Genomic DNA, 10,546 nt, shown 5'->3' with positions numbered 1-10,546 from the left:
AATCACGGAAACTGTCAGTGTGTCATTCTGTCAGTCAGTCATTCTGTCTGTCCCACATTTTTCTACTCACTGACGTGGTCAATCTATGTGAAACTGCACATAGGCATTGAGGATTGGCATAGATAGAAGGGGACAAAGCTACCAATGGGTATATGTGAATGTGCAGTAGTTCTTGTAGCATAACAGTCCATCACATGTTACAGCGTGATGATTAGAGGGGAAATAGCAGAGCATGAAGTCGCGGTTATAACCTCCTGAACAATGAACACTGAAGGAATTCTAACCGGGAGCGCACGCTTGTTTCAGTTTCAGCTGGTTGTTCTCTGAAAATTCCTCACAACTACATGCCACTAAATGCTTCACACTGCTCCTTTAAATGAAGCCAGTTTCACCTTCTTGACTCTTATTTATTATGTCAAATACGCTGTAAGATTAACTGGAAAAATAAACTCTGTTATTGCCATGTGCACGTCTGCCCTCAGGGCTTATGCTCCCTCTCCATCAACTTGTCTCTCTCTTCTCTGCTCTCTGTATGAAAGGTTTGATATAGTGGGGGTTTAATATTGTGTGTATGCTGACCACCCACTACACACAAACACACCTACACACACATACAGTATACACACACACACACACTCTCTCTCTCTCTCCCCCTGTGGCTGCAGCAGTCAGTCAGTCAGATATGAACCAATAAAGGCAGCCTCTCTAAGCCTGCAGTGAGAGGCAGAGGGAGAACGTGCTCTTTATTAGAGGAGAAATGTTGGCACAAAGTCCCTCTGTAAATTCACTCTGCGCTGCTCGACTGATCCTCCGCCTTCACTCCGTCTCCACGGCACCTCAGTCTACACTTTGTTTCTGTCTCCGCTCTCATATATCCAATAGTGTCAGGCCTGGTGTATGACATGGATTTTTTGTTTTTAGTTTCCATATGCAGCTGTGAGATTTGAGCAGTTTCCACCCACTGTACAGTTCACAAAAGCATTTCTGTGTTGGCTTACATACCTCTGTGAGCGGTGGGTGGGGAGCTCGCTATTGATCGATGACTGTCATATCAGGAGTGATATATTTAGATACTGACTGTTCTGGAAGTATATCTGCATATGTGACAGGAACAGCATGAGCGTAATTAGAGGTCGTGTAGCGACACCATGTATCAGTGACTCCCTGGATTACAACTGACTATTCTCGACCCCCCAGTTATTGTTGCTACGCCTGTCAAGCTTTTCGTTTGCAATGTCAACAATGGCAGGTTTACCTCCTAAAATCGATAGTAATTTTTGAAACACCGGGTTCTTGATTTTACACAGAGGTAGAAAAAAGCAGTCTTCTCATTCCTTCCCAACGTCCATCAGTTTTGTGGCTGAGATGACGGTGACATGATTTCATCAGCTGCAGCTAGCTAGTTATACTAACATTTGAGAATCCTGTGAAATATGTTTTAAATATGTGATTACATATATTAAGCATAGTGTTAGTTCAGGCAGGCCACGGTGTCAAATGCAGCTCACATCCCAGCTACATCAGCTGATCTCAAGCAGCCCAATCAGCTGATAGATCACATGATTCCAATCTACGCGACCCACTGGCAAATCTCATTCAGGGCGCCCTATTTAAACAGCTCTGGCCTGCTTACCATTGCTGCTTCCTCTGCAAGCCGCTTTACACCCCGCCTCCACCCCAGTGTCTCCTTTTTTATGCTGTGTCTGACTTATCAATGTCATTTCTGATTGTCATTGATGCTGCTCTGCTCTGTTCCCGGGGGGTCTTTGCTGCTGCTCTCCCTGCCTTAGGCTTTCCATGTAGGCGCATTGAAGGGCAGAGAGGTTTGATTTCTCTGCCTCAGGCTTTCCCCGCATGTGTGTGGAGGGCAGAGAGGTGTGCTCTCTCTGTCTTCAGCTTTCCATGTAGGCGCATGGAAGGGCAGAAAGGTGCCATAACTAAGCCATACCGCCAAATATCAAAGTGCGAATGGAAGTTTTCCTTGACTAAAGTGGTCCTGACTGAAATGATATAATGCTAAAAGACTGAGCCTGAAGGGGACTCCCTAAAACACAGGGTTTGCTCGAGGGCAGTGCTTTATGTCCTGTTTCACACATAGTTTTGTGTGCCTGATGTGCGATCTCGTCAAGCAGCAACCCCTGCAGGTGAAAAATGAAAAAGTGCCAAAGACTGCAGTTCCTGTAATGGTCACTTGAGGCTGGCTCCAGAAGTGAGTCAATCCCAGTAGCCACCCATGTGAAAATGCCCCCCTCACCCTTTGATAACGTTATATGTAGGCTACAACTACATAGTGCTGAATATATTGACATATATCTGGTAATGGTAAATGGACGGCTTTGATATAGCGACCACTCAAAGGGCTTTATACTCACCCATTCATTTACACATTCATTCGCACATTCATACACTGATGGCCGAGGTTACTATATAAAGTAGCCAACTACTCATGATAAAAGCACCGATGGCACAGCCAATTAAGTATCTTGCTTTTTGTCTTACTTTGACATGTGGACTGCAAAGGACTGAGTCTGAACTACCAACCTTCAGATCACCACCGACGGCTCTATACTCCTGAGCCACATCTCATATTGTATGTATGTATGTATTAATCAGTTTAGTCCACCTAATTTACCAAGCTTCTGAAATAAAACTAGACCATACTTTTCCACACAGTCCAACTTCTCATTTTCATCAGACCAAAATAATTCAGGATTAGCGTTATGCATTCTTACGAACGTGCATGCAGGTTATCATATAAAGTTGCCCAAACTAAGTGCAAGTTGCTGAGACGGTCACAGAGCTCGCTCATCAAGGTGACATACCAGGTCTTTGGGGAGTCTCGAGCCTGAAGCCGTGTATTCCAGGCAAAAAGTCAGCCTTTTTATCAGCTGATGAAGAACACAGGGCAATAAATAAACAGCTGCATTCTTGTTTTGTATTATAGAGCTGGTATTATACATACATGATAACGTAAGCCTATTTAGCTGCTTAGCTTAGCCTACATACAAGCAAGAGAGAGGCTGAATCTGTGTGAAGCAGGAGGAAAAAAGTGTAATCAGATCCTGGATTTGAATCTCTGCTCTGATGTGATGAAATAAAATATTCAGTGCAGTATGTAAATCAGCTCAGGATGTGTTTTTTTTTATCTCTGGTCTGTCATGATTAAGGAGTTAATTTACCAGATGCAGGTATCTGTCGCTCTTACTTTCTCTTACGCCTGAGCACACACACACACACACACACAATCCTATCCGTGTGCACTACACCTGCATGGCAGCTTGGAGATTATGCACCATGTCGAAGACAAGCCTGTCTGTACAAGACGATTTCAGCACTCACTCCTTCTCTCTCTCCTGTCTTTCACATTTTATCTCCATCCGCTGATCTGACTGTTGTGTCTCTTTGTCTCCTCGTTATTTGTGTGTTGTTTGTTTCCTTCAGGATGTTCAAGGTGTTCCTTTCTATAAAACTACATCCTTTATTGGACCTTGATCGTCTTAGTGGTATTGCAAAAAAGTCTGTTACATTCCATGTGTGTGTGCGTGTGTGTGTGTTGGCAGCCTATCCATTAACCTGCTGCTAATCTACACACTGCAGGAACAAGTGGATTAGAGCCTGCCAGCCTCAGCAGCCAATAGCATTTGACGGATAGTATCCTTCACACAACCACAAACACGCAAAGGCACACACACATACACACACCCATACACAAATTCACACCAACACGCAAGGAGTCTAGTTTTGTGCTGTAATAATATTACAGAGTATGCCCCCCACGTGAAATTAGATTTATTTATTATGACTGGAAGCTGTATGTGGGAGTGTGTGTTCATGTGGGTTGTGCATATTTACATGTATTTGTCTGTTTTCCAACTCGTTTCCTGTCATGAGACAACCTTTCTCAACAGTGTCAGCTACTGAACTCATCCAGCTGCTTTCCATCACTCATATCACTACTGAAAAACACAACCTTGTTTTTTCTTCTTTCTCCATAACGAGGCTTTTACAGCTGTGCTAATGACAGAAAAGACGGGCAGAGGGGGAAACACTGTCCCTGTAATCCCTGTTGGACTCCCAATGAGACTGCCTTATTAAGGAAGTATGTGGTTTTATAAATTTGACTATTTACAGCTCTCCAGTTCAGGTTCCATTCATTACAGAGGACCCCTGGGTTCAAAGAGACACAAGAGGAGGCCACATTTATGCTTTAAAGGTTGTTGGGATTGATGCAGAAATACTGTGATACAAAGAATAAAAGCCAGAGGGCTTTGTGTCCTTTATTCAGTGGATGTAAATCTACATCCTACTCCCCGCGGCTAAAAGCATGCTACTTCATTAGTTAGATATTTCTATGAGAACAAGACACCCACATGCAGTGTTTTCCCACCCTTTTAATGTAATTACATGTTGTATAATTATATATATATTATATCATATGGGCTGTTCAATTTTTATTAAAGGGGACCTACTATGCTCATTTTCAGGTTCATACTTGCATTCTAGGTTTCTACTAGAACATGTTTAAATGCTTGAATCCTCTTACTAGCTGTATTCACCCTCTGTTTGAAAGCCCAAACACACCAAACTGACTTTAAAAAACTAGCGGTGGCAGTGCCTTTCTCTTGAAGCCCCCCTGCCCCCCATTTCATGCCTACAAAAGTTGCTCAGTGGCCAAAAAAGATCCCACTTCTCCGACTTCTAAGGAAAAACCAACGTTGTAAGTTTAAAAGAGTTCCTGCTTGACTGGCTTACTCTTAAAGGAATAGTTTTGGAAATTTACTTATTTGCTTTCTTGCTACAATAAACGTGAAGATGAACCAAAAGGCAAGACTCCAGGAAGCTCAGCAAGAAAGTGAGTGGGATATAAAGGGCCCGTCCCAATACCCCCCCCTTAGCCCTACCCCTTGGCCCTACCCCTAGATTTGCGCATTCCCACGAGGGGAAGAGGTGTCCCAATTCCTTTTTGCGTGTAGGGGTAGGGGGCATAACGAGGGGTAGTGGGTATGAAACTAGCCCTTCGGAGCGAGGGATTTCAGATGCTGACTTACCAGTGAGGGGTAGACATCACCATGGCTACCACCGAGCAAGAGACGGGGAAAAAAGTTCATACATGTACGTATAATTTCGCAAATAAACATGGAACTTTTGTAAAAACGTTTTCGAATAACTGTGTATTTGTGTAGAGAACGGTATAACAATTTTTATTGCTATTCACGATGTCTAGATTGGAGTTGACAGAAAGTTAGCCAGCTAGCTAACGTTACCGTTGTCAGGTTGCTTGTTAGCTAGCTAGCTTACACTATCTGGCGTCTGTCATCTGTCCTGTTCTGCAAAATTGTCGGATTTTTCACATTACGATAACACGCCAGCTAGTATAACTATGCTGCCTCATAATGTTAGCTGGTTAGCTAGCTAGATAGCTAGCAGAAGTCCCCTGTCGTACATATCTTATTACTCTAATGGTACGTTAGTAGCAAGCATAATAGTAGCTCCATTATAGATGCCGGTTGGAAATGTAGATGGCTCACGGCTTCCTGTTTAAACTAGTTATGTATGCGTGAATGTAACCAACGCGATGACGTAGTGAGTGGTGTCCCAATTCCTAGGGAAAGATTTCAACCCCTATCCCTCGTTGCTTCATTCCGAGGGCCAAGGGGTATTGGGCAAGGGGGGTATTGGGATTGTGCCAAAATCGGGAGTTTCCTTAAACACTTCCAGCAAATGAAGAATTTTTCAAACAGTCCCTGTTTTCGGCTGTTTCTCCAAACTGTGAAAACATGAAAAAGATCCAGAGGGACAAATTATTTCAAGTAAGTTTCACATTAATATTTATCCCATAATTTCACAAACTCAAACGAACAAAACGAACGAGCAAAACCACTTCATGGTTTTTTAGTACCTGCGTCATTCCGTCTGAGCTCTGATGCACAGATAACAGAAGACAGGGGTGTGATTCAGCATCAGTCTAACAGGACCACATGAAAGCAGTCCGGCTCTGAGAGCTTTGAAGGATGCAAATCTCTATAAAGTCGGAGAGGGGTTTGCAGTGCCCTAATGTCTTGCTGTGGATTTATCCAGGATTTGGGAATCTTGTATAGAATGAAAGAGGATTTTATGGCTGAGATTATGAGAATCAGAAGAGGAGAGAGAAAAGTTCTACGTACCTGTCCTTTCTCTTCTTATCCTTTTCTCACCTTTCTCTTCGTCTCTCTCCTCTCCTCTAGATCTCTGTGTTTCACACCACAGAGTAAAGATCTCACTCACGGGCAAATATTTGTACAAAACAAACAGACACTTGTGAAGCTGCAGAGATTTAAGCTTCACTTTTCTCTCATCTGAACAGCACAGTAAACAAAACTGCAGAACTCCTCAACATAAGTGAGTGTGTGTGTATATGTGTGTGTGTTGTCAGGCAGGGATCAGTCAACCTAAGAGACGTAATATGACTAAATGGGAGCTGGTGGTTGAACAGTGTGTCTAAGCTGTGCTGTGTGGGGAGCAGACTGAGGCCTGAGGGAGGTGTTTATCCTGTTGTGGAACTGACAAAATTGAGGCTTTCTTTTCAGATTTAATGGCCACGTTGGACCCTGCCGCAGGGATACACGCATATAAACCCTAATACTCCAAATTAATACAGTCACACAGGCACAGAAGACTGGAGACAGGATGACAGAGGCACAAAAAAATCTGTTTTTCTTTACTAGCCGTGTATAATGGACAGCTGTTTAATCAACCCTGTGATTGTGTCCCACGACCTTGAAGAAATAGAACATAGTACACATAAATACACGACAAAAAACTACAAAAATAGAACAGTAAAAACAACACTTCCCTGTTTTATTAGAGAATATGTGCCAGACAATTTTATTGAGCAGTTGCCAGGCAACCAGCCATGTTACATAACCTATAAACGAAAACTGTAAGACAATTAACTGTAACTTTGTATGAGGTAAACAAACAAGAGATGGTAGTGAGTTTTAGAGGTGCTAGGTGGATGTTCCCATTAGACTGAGGGTACTTCCACACCTGCCCTGTTTGGTTCAGTTCAATCAAACTCAAGTTCGTTTGCCTGCCAAGTGCGGTTCATTTGAGCAGGTGTGAACACAGCAATTGCACTCGTTTGTGCACCAAAATAACCGGACCAAGACCTTCTTGAAGAGGTGGTCTCGCTCCAGCTACAAACAAACTCTGGTGCGGTTCATTTGTGGTGAGAACATGTTCTGACCTGGATCTGAACCAACTGCAGTCACATGACACATTGTTTGGGTTAAACATGAGCATGTTACAGTCCTGGAGGATTATTAATGTGCACCTCCTCCTGTACTGCCTTAATATGCACATTCAGCACATCCAATGCATCAAAACATTGTTTTCTAGTTGGAGCCGCGCCTCGTTTTCAAACTGTATGGTTTGACTAAAATGAACAATGACAGCAATATAGTCCACGATGAGCAGCGCTAAAATCAACCTGCGTAGTTGTCCCTCCATTGTGACATTAGAAAGTGTCACATTTATCTTGCAAGTGTACTCTTCTTCAGCGTTTTGTTTACTTCCTGGATTTTTCCCACATGGAAATTCTGAGCAGCTTTCTCACGCCATGCATTTGATCTGGTCCACTTGTAAATGCTGCCGTGAGAAGACAAACCAACTCTAGGTAATTATGCAACTTTGTAACAAAATGAGTCCCTGATTCAGACCAAAGCAAGACAACTCTAGGTCTGAAAGCACCCTGAGTGTCTGACTAATGCTTCCCTGTTTCCAGTTTTCTGTTAAAATAAGCTAACCAGCTGCAGGATGTAGCTTCATATTTAACGGACATATAGCCTATGACAGAGGTCTCAATCTTCTCATCTAAATCTCTGCCAGACAGCGAATAAACTAATTTCCCAAACTGTTTAACTTTTCCTTTAACCTTACTACCATGCTTACCTTACTGACGTTTTCCAATACAGATGTATAATCTCTGTTAGCGCAGCAGCTAAGATCTAGCTGTGAGGCAAACCAAGCAAATGTTTGGGAAGCCCCCCGCCAGAAAAGGTAAAGTAAAATCAAAATGACCACAGATGGCGTGTTTCCTTGCTGCGGCCCTCTGCAGCCCTCTGTTGTCTTCCTTACATGTGCTGGTGTCGGACAGCAGGTCACTGCTGCTGCTCGCTGTGCTCGCTTATGCCCCCTCCACACACATTCTCATTGACTGATTAATTGGTGCTAGATATGTATACTATTGTGGCGTATTTTTCATGAATACAGTCCATCTGATGCTCGTTTTATTTGTTTTTCACTGTTTCATCACTACTACAAATGCAACTAAAGTTCAATATTTTGAACACAGCAGCACACACTATATGCATATCTCTTTCCTTTCTTCCATAAATATCTGTCAGTCTACGATAAATATGGAGAGGAAATTAATCATTTCAGTGCAGGGCTACCCACAGCTTTACATCTGTCCAGTGGACAATATTTTAGGCTTGATACACGCTTAAACAACAATTCATGGGAGAAGATCAGCTCTGAAGTAGGGATTGCTGGTAAGTAGGCTACGATACGCTGACGCTGCTGGTAGCTTAGCAACCTCAGATGCAACCTACCTCCACGCCCTTTAAAAGTTGGCACCGTAGACATAAAAGTAGCATCCAGCGCCCAAAAGAAAACCATGAAAAAAACACTAAGTACCCTAAATGAGGCCCCCTCTAGCTACGTGGATGTGAAAATATGGAAGTGAGCATGGGGGTGGGGGCTTAATGGGCATCTTTGCATGCCCCCCCAGACTCTAGGATCGCCCCTGGCTGTGGGATGCAAAGGAAGGTGAGAAAAAAATCCCACTGTGACCTTTAGTTGGCTCTGTAAATTTCAAGCCGTCAGCAGTGAGCTGGAAAGACTCGGTAATCCCTTTTATATAACTAACATGTTAATTTTTCTCTGATAAGGTGCTTTTAGGTCAACAATAGTAACTGCTATAAATGTAAAAGTGTAAAAGTAAAAGTTTGTAACATAACACCATTTAAGCTGTTGTGCAAAAACAAGTTACTGTAAAATAACATCTTGATAATTAGCCAGGCATTAAGTAGGACTGGAGACCGTATGGAACAACACGGACTGTGTGTAGTGTACAGGCAGCATTAAATAACCTTTACCCTCTGCCTCCACTGAGACAGGGGTCAGCTTCAGAAAATGCCAGGGCATAAGACAAGATGAATACTGCTTACACACACACACACATACTCACACAATGTACATAGGCTACAGACACACAGCTCCGCACCAAGGTGTAACTCAAATTCTCCGGCTTAATTAAGAGCAGCCCACGCTGGAGCTGCCATCTCGTTTAGCTAATTAGTCATGAATATGAAATGCCAGGGTTTTAATTAGCTTGCCGTTGTCAGAGACGGAGAGAGAGAGAGAAATCACAGACTAATTTTCTCTCCTTGCTTGGTCACACTTTATATTATGAAGGCCTGGTAGGAATGTGATTTGATTCCTTTGTAACAATGAGTAAGTTGTAGGAGAGAACATGCAAGTTCATTTTAGCTCTGTTACCGTATATGCAACAAGGACTGAGTATTTTCAATTTAATTCATGTTGTATTCATATTTGTTTAAGGGTTTAATTTAGCACTTGATTGGAGAAATTGTTTTAACAACTGTTTTGTATTTTAAATTAATTTGATGAAAACTTTTTACACCGTATTTTTATAAACATATATCTACAATAAACTCTCACCTCATCCAGAACAAGTCCTATATTCAAAGACAAAGGAGCTCACTCAAACATGTGATGCTCCAGACATTCTGTAGTTTTCCAAAACCACCATTTCTGACACTGAGGTGGACCAAATGTCACTATGTATAACAGACACCTCTATTTATTCATGAAGTGGTGCAGCAATGCTAAGTTTAAGTGTAGTCAATAGATCAAGCAGGGCTGACAAATTGCTCTGCACTATCACTTGCTGTTGTTGTTTCTGGTGCATGCTCATTACACAGTGCCACAATGAGAATGCGCAAATTGAAGGGATGACGTCATTGTTTGCCAAACGCTCCTGTTTTCACGTCCACATGCAGACAAAGTTTTTAAGAATCTCAGTTTTAGTAACCTAAAAGCCAAAATGTCAACACATTCTCTCTCTGACCTCGTCACATATTGATGTTTGATACAACGTGACAGGTACCCTGGGTGCATTTGTTGTTGACGTTCTGGGACGCCGTGTAAAGTTCTGCCTGTTACATGCATTGTCTTTTTTCGAAATACAATTCCTTTTTCACAGAAAATTTACCATTTACATACAGTCTCTTTCAAAATGGACACACTATGCCAGTAAAATAACGCAAATTGACTTTTTCTGTTCCTCCTCCAACGCACGTGGTTAGGTTTAGGCAACAAAAGCACATGGTTAGGGTTAGGAAAAAAGAACAGGGTTTGTCTTTATAAATACGAACACTGCTCTCCTGGGTAAGGGTTGGTGTTTCTTGGACCCATCCACCACCCCTCCCACCTGCCCTACTCGGCCTTTCGCTGCCTTAACTGTCATTCTTGTCTTGCCGCA

This window comes from Epinephelus moara, chromosome 18 (genome assembly GCF_006386435.1).
Source record: "Epinephelus moara isolate mb chromosome 18, YSFRI_EMoa_1.0, whole genome shotgun sequence".
Lineage (NCBI taxonomy): Eukaryota > Metazoa > Chordata > Actinopteri > Perciformes > Serranidae > Epinephelus > Epinephelus moara.
This window is presented reverse-complemented; position numbering follows the sequence as displayed.